At 48.5% G+C, this 12,912-nt stretch overlaps 2 long non-coding RNA genes across 2 annotated transcripts in view; one reads left to right on the forward strand and one right to left on the reverse strand.

Moving 5' to 3' along the window:
* LOC129638944 (uncharacterized) lies at nt 1-6,791 on the reverse strand. Its single transcript, XR_008708100.1, has 3 exons — nt 6,589-6,791; nt 5,492-5,582; nt 1-722 (listed from the first exon to the last, which is right to left on the reverse strand). It is a non-coding gene; the product is annotated as an uncharacterized LOC129638944 (long non-coding RNA).
* Nucleotides 6,167-12,912, forward strand: part of LOC129638945 (uncharacterized) — a 25,053-nt gene continuing 18,307 nt past the window's right edge. Inside the window, exon 1 of the long non-coding RNA XR_008708101.1 lies at nt 6,167-6,254. This is a non-coding gene — a long non-coding RNA (uncharacterized LOC129638945). The remainder of the gene's footprint in view (nt 6,255-12,912) is intronic.

Here is a 12,912-nt window from a genome sequence, read left to right on the forward strand (position 1 = left end):
AGCCTGAGTCCGCGGTCTCTTAAATGGACTCAGCATCGCGCCTTGGTAGCCGATCTTCAGGCCAGCTCCTTTTGTGATCAGGAGATTTGTTTTTTTTTTTTAAATATTTGGAAACGTGAGACACGGGGAGATGAAATGATTTATTCACAGCTCTGCGGATTAGTGGCTGCGTCTAGGGCATAGTTCGTGGTCTTCCAGCATTTTGAACATCCTGACTTTTTCAGGGAGAAAACTCCCCACTAAAACCTTGCACTCTGATATTTTCCAATTCTAAAGCTCCCTTGGAGACTCCTTGCCACCAGAGTCTCTTTACATGAAAGAGAAGAACAGGGTCTGGGGACCTCCCTGATCTGGCTACAAAGATTAGGAGGAGGTTTGGTTTTTATTACTTTGCATTATGAAAAACAATAGGTGACATTTCTTCGTCATCCAAATCTAGGTTTATTATGCTGGATATGAGGTCTGAACTTTCAGAATCGGCTCTGGCTGAGGAGAATCTGGAGTTTGGGGGCCGAGTCTGGGCAGGGCCCACCCTGCCCTAGGTCTGCTCTCCTGTGTTGGGAGGCTGGGAGCTTTCTGGGGTGCTTCCCGGGGCTCCTCTGTTAACTCTTCTTTGACATCTATCACCTTGGTCCTCAGGGGCTTTCAGAGGTCACTTCCCCTTCAATCCAGCGCAGGGACGGTGGGGTAGGGGTCAGGGAGACTTGGGCCTTGGGGCACGCCTGTGAGACAAGATGTAGGCTGCCTCAAATGAAGACAAATGTCCCTCAATAAAGCGCCATTCCCAAGGCACCACCACCGCCCCCCCCCCCACACACACACATTGCTGTCTGTTGTCAGCCGTGGCTTAGGGCTCCGAGGTCAAGGTCTTCCTTCCGTCACCTCCCCCTCCCCCCAGGCCACTTAGCTTTTCACAGCACAGAGAATAGCCAGTGGGGGCCTTTCTGCTCACTAACACTGGCCTCAGAGGCCAGGCACTGGGCCAGAGGCAGAGGGAGGGAGAGCCTGGGAGGCTTGGTGCCAATTACAGTGCCCTCCCAGCAGGGGTGGTATAGGGGACGGGGAGACATCTCTGAGCGCCAGCCTTACAGGCCACAGCGTTTCTGCAGTGTGGATAGCAAAGAACATCTGCTCCGGAAGGGACTACTCTTGCATGGGGGCTCCTTCCCAGTGGCCTGGGAGAAACTGCCTTATGGAGCAGTCTTCTGTCCCTGAGGCTTCCCACACCTGTCCTGGATGGCACCTGTTCAAATCCCTCTGTGCTCCTTGGTAAACAGCCCCGACACCCAAGTGCCCTGCTCTCAAGACCTTTCCAGCAATGAAAAGGTTAACAGCAGGTGCAGGGCAGGAGAGGGGGTTGGAACCCTGCCCTAGCCTGCTTCCCTTCAGTGGGGATGACAGTGGGAATGGTCAGTGAGGATGACAGCTGCCCCCAGACCCGGCTTTTACTAAAAGTATTAGGTGGCCAGTCGGTGACCTATCAGTGAACTTGAGAGACTGCATTCACCCTCAGATTTCCCTTCTGCAGAGGCTCCAAATATCTCTCCCATGATTTCATTGTTTTGCATTCAGCTTCGGCCTCCTCTGTGATCCTGTTTTCAAATGTTCTTTATATCTCCGTCTTTGCAAATCTTGTGCCTTGGGCATGGGGCAGCCAGTGGGAGGCAAGATGCAGGGGATGATGTAACTGCCTGTGCAGCTAGAAGACACAGACACTGTGGTCTGTTGGGGGGCCTTTGGGGGCCCTGGGTCCTGAGGTTAGAGTCTCAGAGCAGGGCGGAGGGGACCCGCCTGGTTCTCAGCACCCGGGCCTTGGTGCTTAGGGAAATCCAGAGCAACTGCTAAACCCCTTTGCAGGGTTTGATCACAGCCTGCTGAGGGTGACTGTGTTGGAAGGGGCAACTGGCTCCTGTCCTCTTCCCACACACATATGTTCCAAAAGGAAAGCAGAAAGCCCCTCAGCTCATCTCTGCTTAAGGTTTCCTGAAGCAGACAATACAAAGCTGGTCCCACCCGCCTTTGGAGTATTTCCCTTTGGAAAGGCTGCTCAGGATACTTCCTAGGTTTGAACTCCAGAACCCCTGGTTCCTAGCTCTGTGCTCCTGGGCCAGTTGCGGAACTCAGAGCCTCAGTTTTCTCATCTGTATCAGATCAGATCAGATCAGTCGCTCAGTCGTGTCCGACTCTTTGCGACCCCATGAATCGCAGCACGCCAGGCCTCCCTGTCCATCACCAACTCCTGGAGTTTACTCAGACTCACATCCATCGAGTCAGTGATGCCATCCAGCCATCTCATCCTCTGTCGTCCCCTTCTCCTCCTGCCCCCAATCCCTCCCAGCATCAGAGTCTTTTCCAGTGAGTCAACTCTTTGCATGAGGTGGCCAAAGTACTGGAGTTTCAGCTTTAGCATCATTCCTTCCAAAGAAATCCCAGGGTTGATCTCCTTCAGAATGGACTGGTTGGATCTCCTTGCAGGCCAAGGGACTCTCAAGAGTCTTCTCCAACACCACAGTTCAAAAGCATCCATTCCTCGGCGCTCAGCCTTCTTCACAGTCCAACTCTCACATCCATACATGACCACAGGAAAAACCATAGCCTTGACTAGACGAACCTTTGTTGGCAAAGTAATGTCTCTGCTTTTGAATATGCTATCTAGGTTGGTCATAACTTTCCTTCCAAGGAGTAAGTGTCTTTTAATTTCATGGCTGCAATCACTATCTGCAATGATTTTGGAGCCTAGAAAAATAAAGTCTGAGACTGTTTCCACTCTTTCTCCATCTATTTGCCATGAAGTGATAGGACCAGATGCCATGATCTTCGTTTTCTGAATGTTGAGCTTTAAGCCAACTTTTTCACTCTCCTCTTTCACTTTCATCAAGAGGCTTTTTAGTTCCTCTTCACTTTCTGCCATGAGGGTGGTGTAATCTGCATATCTGACGTTATTGATATTTCTCCCAGCAATCTTGATTCCAGCTTGTGCTTCTTCCAGCCCAGCATTTCTCATGATGTATTCTGCATATAAGTTAAATAAACAGGGTGACAATATACAGCCTTGACGTACTCCTTTTCCTTTTTGGAACCAGTCTGTTGTTCCATGTCCAGTTCTAACTGGTGCTTCCTGACCTGCATATAGGTTTCTGAAGAGGCAGGTCAGGTGGTCTGGTATTCCCATCTCTTTCAGAATTTTCCACAGTTTATTGTGATCCACACAGTCCAAGGCTTTGGCATAGTCAATAAAGCAGAAATAGATGCTTTTCTGGAACTCTCTTGCTTTTTCCATGATCCAGCGGATGTTGGCAATTTGATATCTGGTTCCTCTGCCTTTTCTAAAACCAGCTTGAACATCTGGAAGTTCACAGTTCACATATTGCTGAAGCCTGGCTTGGAGAATTTTGAGCATTACTTTACTAGCGTGTGAGATGAGTGCAATTGTGCGGTAGTTTGAGCATTCTTTGGCATTGCCTTTCTTTGGGATTGGAATGAAAACTGACCTTTTCCAGTCCTGTGGCCACTGCTGAGTTTTCCAATTTTGCTGGCATATTGAGTGCAGCACTTTCACAGCATCATCTTTCAGGATTTGAAATAGCTCAACTGGCATTCCATCACCTCCACTAGCTTTGTTTGTAGTGATGCTTTCTAAGGCCCACTTGACTTCACATTCCAGGATGTCTGGCTCTAGGTGAGTGATCACACCATTGTGATTATCTGGGTCGTGAAGCTCTTTTTTGTACAGTTCTTCTGTGTATTCTTGCCATCTTTTCTTAATATCTTCTGCTTCTGTTAGGTCCATACCATTTCTGTCCTTTATCGAGCTCATCTTTGCATGAAATGTTCCTTTGGTATCTCTGATTTTCTTGAAGAGATCCCTAGTCTTTCCCATTCTTTTGTTTTCCTCTATTTCTTTGCATTGGTTGCTGAGGAAGGCTTTCTTATCTCCTCTTGCTATTCTTTGGAACTCTGCATTCAGATGCTTATATCTTTCCTTTTCTCCTTTGCTTTTCGCTTCTCTTCTTTTCACAGCTATTTGTAAGGCCTCCCCAGGCAGCCATTTTGCTTTTTTGCATTTCTTTTCCATGGGGATGGTCTTGATCCCTGTCTCCTGTACAATGTCACGAACCTCATTCCATAGTTCATCAGGCACTCTATCTATCAGATCTAGGCCCTTAAATCTATTTCTCACTTCCACTGTATAATCACAAGGGATTTGATTTAGGTCATACCTGAATGGTCTAGTGGTTTTCCCTACTTTATTCAATTTAAGTCTGAATTTGGTAATAAGGAGTTCATGGTCTGAGCCACAGTCAGCTCCTGGTCTTGTTTTTGCTGACTGTATAGAGCTTCTCCATCTTTGGCTGCAAAGAATATAATCAATCTGATTTCGGTGTTGACCATCTGGTGATGTCCATGTATAGAGTCTTCTCTTGTGTTGTTGGAAGAGGGTGTTTGTTATGACCAGTGCATTTTCTTGGCAAAACTCTATTAGTCTTTGCCCTGCTTCATTCCGTATTCCAAGGCCAAATTTGCCTGTTACTCCAGGTGTTTCTTGACTTCTTAATTTTGCATTCCAGTCCCCTATAATGAAAAGGACATCTTTTTTGGGTGTTAGTTCTAAAAGGTCTTGTAGGTCTTCATAGAACCGTTCAACTTCAGCTTCTTCAGCATTACTGGTTGGGGCATAGACTTGGATTACTGTGATTTTGAATGGTTTGCCTTGGAAATGAACAGAGATCATTCTGTTGTTTTTGAGATTGCATCCAAGTACTGCATTTCAGACTCTTTTGTTGACCATGATGGCCACTCCATTTCTTCTGAGGGATTCCTGCCCGCAGTAGTAGATATAATGGTCATCTGAGTTAAATTCACCCATTCCAGTCCATTTCAGTTCGCTGATTCCTAGAATGTCGACATTCACTCTTGCCATCTCTTGTTTGACCACTTCCAATTTGCCTTGATTCATGGACCTGAAATTCCAGGTTCCTATGCAATATTGCTCTTTACAGCATCGGACCTTGCTTCTATCACCAGTCACATCCACAGCTGGGTATTGTTTTGCTTTGGTTCCATCCCTTCATTCTTTCTGGAGTTATTTCTCCACTGATCTCCAGTAGCATATTGGGCTCCCACCGACCTGTGGAGTTTCTCTTTCAGTATCCTATCATTTTGCCTTTTCATACTGTTCATGGGGTTCTCAAGGCAAGCATACTGAAGTGGTTTGCCATTCCCTTCTCCAGTGGACCGCATTCTGTCAGATCTCTCCACCATGACCCACCCCTCTTGGGTTGCCCCATGGGCATGGCTTAGTTTCATTGAGTTAGACAAGGCTGTGGTCCTAGTGTGATTAGATTGACTAGTTTTCTGTGAGTATGGTTTCAGTGTGTTTGCCCTCTGATGTCCTCTTACAACACCTACGGTCTTACTTGGGTTTCTCTTGCCTTTGGCGTGGGGTATCTCTTCATGGCTGCTCCAGCAAAGCGCAGCCATTGCTCCTTACCTTGGACAAGGGGTATCTCCTCACCGCCGCCCTTCCTGATCTTCAACGTGGGATAGCTCCTCTATGCCCTCCTGTGCCCGTGCAGCCTCATCTGTATAATGAAGATAATAAAGGTCCCAACCTCCTAAGGTTGTTGTGAGGATTAAATAAGGTAATGCATATATATATATTTCACAAGATAATCACTCAGTGTCAGTTACCCCTCCCTCCCTCCCTTTTCAAAACTCTCACTGCACTTATGAGCTCAATGCAATACATTGGGCTGTGGGAGAAATTATAGATAATTTGAGTTAAATTAGGTGGCAGATTAAAAAATTTTTTTTAATTAGGTGAGAAAATGGCTTCCCCAATAGCTCAGTGGGTGAAGAATCCACAAAGGAGAGGCGGGTTCGATCCCTGGGTTGGGAAGGTCCCCTGGAGGAGGAATTGGCAACCCACTCCAGTTTTCTTGCTGGAAAAGTCCCATGGACGTAGAAGCCTGGTGGGCTACAGTTCATGGGGTCTCAAAGAATCAGACACGACTGAGCAACTAAGCACAGGCACGAGGTGGCAGAAGAGATAGAGTAGATGGCTAGTGCAAAAAGCTACTAGGCCTTTCAGCTGCGAGAATCTAATATAGGGCACTGGTTACACAGGTGATGGGATTGTTGAGAGGCCCCGCAGGGGAGGCAATCAATCCAGAGACTCAAAGTAGCAGAGCTGCTACTACCCTTGGGTGGAAGGCTAAACGGAAGACATGCTATTATTGGAACCCAGAAATGAGGTTGGTATGGCATGTGGGGTTGTGAAGGAAGGGACCTTGGAGCCACAGAAAAGAACCAAGGCTGCTGCTGGGGAGGCCACAGGAAGCAGAGAGAGGGGAAGAAATGCCCTAGCTTCTCCCTTCCTCCTGCCCTCTTATGTTCTGCCAGGGCAAGGGAGCCCATGAACTGTGATTCCCTGCGGTACAGGGCAGGTCAGAACGGGGGCAGGAAGCAAAATGACATTTGACCAGTGCAAGGGCCAGGCCTTCTCCAGCCCTGCTGCCATGGTGACACTGGGTGACAGAGGTCTTTCCAAAGCTCATCAAACTGAGTTCAGCCCCAGCAAAGGCTTACAGGTTTCTGTTGATCTTGGACTCCCCAAGAGTGGCTTCCAGCCTGTAGGAATGCAGGATGGCCATCTCCACTCCCCTAGAAATGCCACCTTTGTCACCAGTGTGGCTGCAGTTGTGGCCCCAGGCCACAGGGTACGGTGGCTTCACTAATTGTCCCTTTAAATCCCTGATTCTTGGGAACCTGGAGGAAAAGTGGAGTCTGCACAAGGGGGAAGGAGGAGGGGGAAGGCAGACTTAAGCCTTTCTGAAGATCCACCTTGAAACATTTCAGGTGAGAGGAGTTGATTCTAAACACATGCCCAGATGGGGCTCTGCATGGTTCTTCTATACTATCTTATGTATCTTGAGAACATAAATCAAATTATACTTCTGTGGGGCTTGTGGGAAAATTCTAGACGGACAACAGGCCTGTTTCAGATCAGGCCTTACTGGAAATCTTGCTTATCAGAAAAGTCCTTGGAAAGCTGGGTTAATTTGGAAATTGGGGTTAATTTGTTTGAAGCCAAAACCAAAAGTCAAGTGGTGGTTCTTTCTGCGCTTTGAGCACGGGCATTTTCTTTAGCACACATCTGGTTTTGGCACTGTAGGTTTTCCTGGTTTATTGCTTTAGCTTGGTGGAAAGATCCAGGAGTTTCTGAAGGAAGGTTTTTTTCAATTTTTAAGATGTTTTTAATTTCATTTACTTATGGCTGCGCTGGGTCTTCATTGCTGCTCCAGCTTTCTCCGGGGAAAGTGGGGACTACTCTCTAATTGCAGCTCATGGGCTTCTCCTTGCTGTGGCTGCTCCCACTGAGGAGCACAGGCTCAATAGTTGTGGCGCACGAGCCCAGGTGCCCCGTGGCATGTGGGGTCTTCCCAGCCCAGGGATCGAACCTGTGTCCCCTGCCTTGGCAGACGGATTTTCAACCTCTGGGCTGAAAGGGAAGTCCAGCATTGTAATTTGATGGTCCTCTTGGGAACCCATAGGACGCCTGGCCAGAGCTAACTTCTCTTTCTCCTCCAAGGTGGGGACACAACAGGGCCAAGTTAGTGCATTGATGCATTCTCTTTTGTCCCTGGTAGTCACCAATGCTTTCATCTTACCCAGACCTCATGTAGGATAGATGCTAATTGACAGAAGGGACCAGAGGCATTTGGAACCAAGAAGAGGTGATTTAAATTTCAGAACCACTGTGGCAGGGCCCAGGCCCCACCCTGCAGGACGATCATTTGCTCCCAGGACCTCCAGAGGAAGAGGAAGGGCCACTGCAAGTGTTCAGTGTGGGTTGAAGGAACCCGCTAGCAGAGAGAAGTTCGCCAAGGAAATGACTACATAAACAACTTTCCAGGGGGCCTATTTAAAATGCTCAGGGGAATAAATTGTTTTAAAGCGTTTAAAAAACACCATTTACATACAATTAATATGTTGATTGCACAGCATTCTTATTAATTCATTATAGCAAGGATTTCCACATAGCAAAACAGCTTTCCAGTACTCAGTTTGTGATATAGCATGGGCTGGGAAATTACATATATAATCGCTATATTTAACAGCTATATATAATTACACACATGCACACATATAAATGTCTAAATATGTAGAGTCTATAGTAACTCAAATCTCATTTCTCAGCATCCATACCCTACCTTACCCAAACATACCTTCTGCCACACAGGGTGGAACGAAGGAGATTTTCTTGTACATGCTTACAAGCCCAGAGCCCTTGTTTGTTGTTATAGTAAAGGGCCATGTGAAGCATCTGATAATCAAGATTCACTGTGTGAGAAATGTAGATGCTATGGTTTAACAGAAACCCCACTTTTACTGAGCAGGAGAGATGAGTCTACCAGAAGGAGAAGGTGGCAGTTAGTGGGGACCTGGAGTAGATCATTGGATACTAATGACAGATATCTGGGAACCTTTCATTATAGGGGTCACCAGGAAATGTGATCTTGACCTTGAAGCCTCTAGAGAATAAAGGAATGTTTTGGTTTTTCATTGCAGGTATAACTCATGACCCCAGAGCTTGTTGGCTGGGAACAAAAATAATTTGATTATTTTTCATGATTCTTTGGGTTGACTAAGGCTCAGCTGGGTGGATCTTCTGCTGGTCTTGCTTGTGGTTAAAGTCAGTTGGTGGGTGAGGCTGAAATGTGATGGCTTCATGCCCACGTCCTGTTCTCTGAGAGGGGGTGGTCAGGAGGTTGAGGCCTTTCTCTCTATGTAGCTAACTTGGAATTCTTTGTGTGGTGGTTGGATTCTAAGATTGAGTGATCCAAGAGAACCTGCTTATCCCCTCTGCCTACATCATTCTTGCTAAGGTCCCATTGGCCAAAGCAAGTCTCACAGAGTGAGAGGGGACTAGACCAGAGGGTGAAAGTGCAGTTTACTGGGAGCTACCACTGCCTGTCTATCACAGGGGACTGCTCTTTCTGTCCTCTTGTTGTCATGTAGTCACTAAGCTGTGTCTGACTCTTCGCGACCCCATGGACTATATCCTGCCAGGCTCCTGTGTCCATGGGATTTCCCAGGCAAGAATACTGGAGTGGGTTGCAATTTCCTCTTCCAGGGAATCTTGCTGACCCAGGGATGAAACCCGAGTCTCCTGCTTGGCAGGCGGATTCTTTACCACTGTGCCACTTGGGAACCCTTTCTATGCTCTTAGAGGCTATTATTTTGTATTCCCTATTCTTTCTTCCCTTCTTGCCTCTAGCTGCCCGCTCTTCCCATCAGAGGCACATGTAGGGTGGGCAGAGGCAGCACAGTAGTCAGTGGTGATGGCGGTGGTGTGGCGATCCCTCACCCTCCACCACCCCAGTCAGCATCTCAGAATCTTGGACAAACAGTCCTTATTTCTGAACTTATCCTGCCCCCACCCTGAATATGAAGGTTTATATAATATACAGATTGAGCAGGCAGGATGTTGATTTTTTTTTTTTAAGATTCCAAGTGAGTTGTTTTAATATTTCACTGAACCACTGCAGAAAGTCCTTCATTATGGGATGGAAATGCTTGGAAAATGGCCTTCTAATTAATGTGAAATGAGAGAGTGCCCCTCAGAGCAAGGGAGACTTGGCAGCTGTGAGGGTGATGTCAGCAGGCCAGCACTTCCTGGGTGGGGTGATTAGATGGGGCCCCATTCCAGCATATATTTGCCTCATGGAGCCCATTCAGCATAAATCCTGCCACGGGGCCAGGCTGGAGACAGCAAATTGAGAACCTTCCACAGCTCACTGAGTTACCGCTTCCCAGAAATTGCTGAAGCCATTGATCTCGATCTTTTTAAATCATTAAATGATTTTAGCATTCAGGCACGCAGCAGGTCTGTGCTTGGTGACCTGCAGGAAGTGGGAGTGGCTTCAACAGCAGATCCTGGCGTGCAGCTTTGGCTGGGCACAGGCTCAGTCACGTGGTGGCATGACAGTGACCTTTACACCAGCGTGCAAGACTGCTTCTAAATAAGACACAAAATCACTCACTCAGCCAGCCCTCCCTCTGTCCTCTGAGAGTCTCAGTAGAGCAGTGTTTATGAGAAACCTTAAAAGCCGCTTGCATCCTGCCCTGGGAGCATCCCCTCCTCCCCCGTTACCCCCTGCCCCTGCCCCTGCCTCCGGAGACAGTTACTGGGATGCGTACATCTCTCTTCTGGGGTGTCTGCCTCATTGGAGGAAGCCTTGGCAGAGCCATCATGGAGTAAAGGGGATTAAGAACCTTGCTTCAAGCTTGAACCATTGGGTGGAAGCAATAACAACAGTAATATTATCTCATACTTATTGAGCCCTTACTGTGTGCCAGCCCTATGCCCCACCCCACCACATTTGAACCTGACGGTAAACCTATGAAGTAGGTACTACTCTGGTTTTCCTTGTATAGACCAACAACAATAAGGAACATGGCCCAGAGCTCCCTATTTTAAAGAGAGTTGCTGCCCCCCTGGCTTCGTGGTTTACTTCTGGGCATCTTATGATATTCGATGTAATCAGTAATGACTGAGTGCCTAAATAAAGCCAGTGCTGGAGGAAGACAGGCCCTAAAGCACAGAGAAAGATTGTAAAGCTTGAGAGCTTTACAATCCAGGTGGGGCAGGAAAGCCAAGCTGTTTTCAGGGCAGTTCCGAACAGTTAGCCACACTGAAGGCAGCATTTTCCACACGTGACTACTGGAGGTGGTAGGGTCCAGTAGAAGATCGTGGGTGCTGCTGTCCCATCAGACTGGGGTTCAAATCTCAACTCTGCTGTGTAGTTTGGGGGAACTTAACCCTTTGAGCCTCAGTTTCGTCTTCTGTAAAATAGGCGTGGCAGCACCAACTTAGAAGTAGCAGAAAGAGTGAAGAGTCTGCCGTAAAGTAGTCTCCCAGCTATTTTCTTAGCAAATGTGGTCATTAGGCGAAGAGCATGAGAGGTGGTGGGTATAAAGTAGAAAAGGATCTGGAGGGGAACAAGGAGGCAGATGAGGTCAAATGGATTGTATGCATCACAGGTGAGTTTGTGCCTGGTTGTGTATACACACACACACACACAAACACACACACACATTGGACCAGAAGATGGTTACCTCAGTCTTCGACAGGGGCTCTGTGTTCCATGCCTGAGGGTTCGGGACTTGGGTTCACTTACCCCAAGCCACTGGCTTTCTGCTTAACTGGAGAGGAGAGAATATTTAAGCACCAGTAGAGCCAGGGTGGTGAATTCTCTGGTGGCTCAGTCGGTAAAGAATGTACCTGCAATGCAGGAGACCCGGATTCAATCCCAGGGGTTGGGAAGATCCCCTAGAGAAGGAAATGACAACCTACTCCAGTATTCTTGCCTGGGAAATCCCATGGATAGAGGAGCCTGGCGGGCTATATAGTCTCATGGGGTTGTGAAAGAGTCAGACACGACTTAATGACAAAACCACTACCACAAAGCCTGGGCAGGGGCCTCCCAGGTGGTGCTAGTGGTAAAGAACCCACCTGCCAATGCAGGAGACATAAGAGACTCGGGTTCGATCTCTGGGTCAGGAAGATCCCCTGGAAGGGGAAGTGGCCACCCACTCCAGTATTCTTGCCTGGAGAGTCCCATGGACAGAGGAGTCTGGCAGACTACAGTCCATAAGGTTGCAAAGAGTCAGACATGACTAAAGCGACTTAGCACGTATCCCGCACAAAGCCTGGGCACGCATTCATCACAAGGTGCCTTCTTTACACTGAAGCAGGGCTGTGGCAGGGTTTTGGAGTTAATACTTAAGGTGGTGGATTGAAGGAAGGTTAGAAAGCTGGGGGCAGGGGTGACCCTCAAGGGGTTTGGGTCAGTGGTGATTGCCCTTTATGTAGTACTTCAATATTTTAACACTTGATTTGACTTTACCGTTGTGTTTAAAAATCAGTTCTGAGCTTAAAGGTTACTTTCTGTTTCAGCAGCATTGCCACAATGCTTGTGTGCAAGACGTGGGAGTGGGGTAGGATGGGGTAGGATGGGGTAGGATGGGGTAGGGTGGGGTAGGATGGGTTAGGATGGGGTAGGGTGGGGTAGGATGGGGTAGGGTGGGGTAGGATGGGTTAGGATGGGGTAGGGTGGGGTAGGGTGGGGTAGGGTGGGGTAGGGTGGGGTAGGATGGGGTAGGGTGGGGTAGGGTGGGGTAGGGTGGGGTAGGATGGGGTAGGGTGGGGTAGGGTGGGGTAGGATGGGGTAGGGTGGGGTAGGGTGGGGTAGGATGGGTTAGGATGGGGTAGGGTGGGGTAGGGTGGGGTAGGGTGGGGTAGGATGGGGTAGGGTGGGGTAGGGTGGGGTAGGGTGGGGTAGGATGGGGTAGGATGGGGTAGGATGGGGTAGGGTGGGGTAGGATGGGTTAGGATGGGGTAGGGTGGGGTAGGGTGGGGTAGGGTGGGGTAGGGTGGGGTAGGGTGGGGTAGGATGGGGTAGGGTGGGGTAGGGTGGGGTAGGGTGGGGTAGGATGGGGTGCTGGTGTAGAAAGAGCTATCACTGTAACCACACTCTCCTGCTTCAGAGTTGGGGAAGCAAATTCCAGCCCCATTAGTGGAATAAAAAATTCAACACTCAAGCCCATGGGCTTCCCTGGTGGCTCAGACAGTAAAGAATCTGCCCTCAATGCAGGAAACTTGGGTTCGCTCCCTGGGTTGGGAAGATCCCCTGGAGGAGGAATTGGCAACCCACTCCAGTATTCTTGCCTGGGAAATCCCATGGGCAGAGGAGCCTGGAAGGCTGCAGTCCATGGGGTTGCAAAAGAGTCGGGCACAACTGATCAACTAAAACAACAGCAACAACTCAAGCCCGTCTGCCTAGATAATCAGAATCCGACTCTCCTAGACCCTGTCTCCTGGTCCTATATGCCTGCCTTGTTTCCCAG

The sequence above is a fragment of the Bubalus kerabau genome, chromosome X (genome assembly GCF_029407905.1).
Source record: "Bubalus kerabau isolate K-KA32 ecotype Philippines breed swamp buffalo chromosome X, PCC_UOA_SB_1v2, whole genome shotgun sequence".
Lineage (NCBI taxonomy): Eukaryota > Metazoa > Chordata > Mammalia > Artiodactyla > Bovidae > Bubalus > Bubalus kerabau.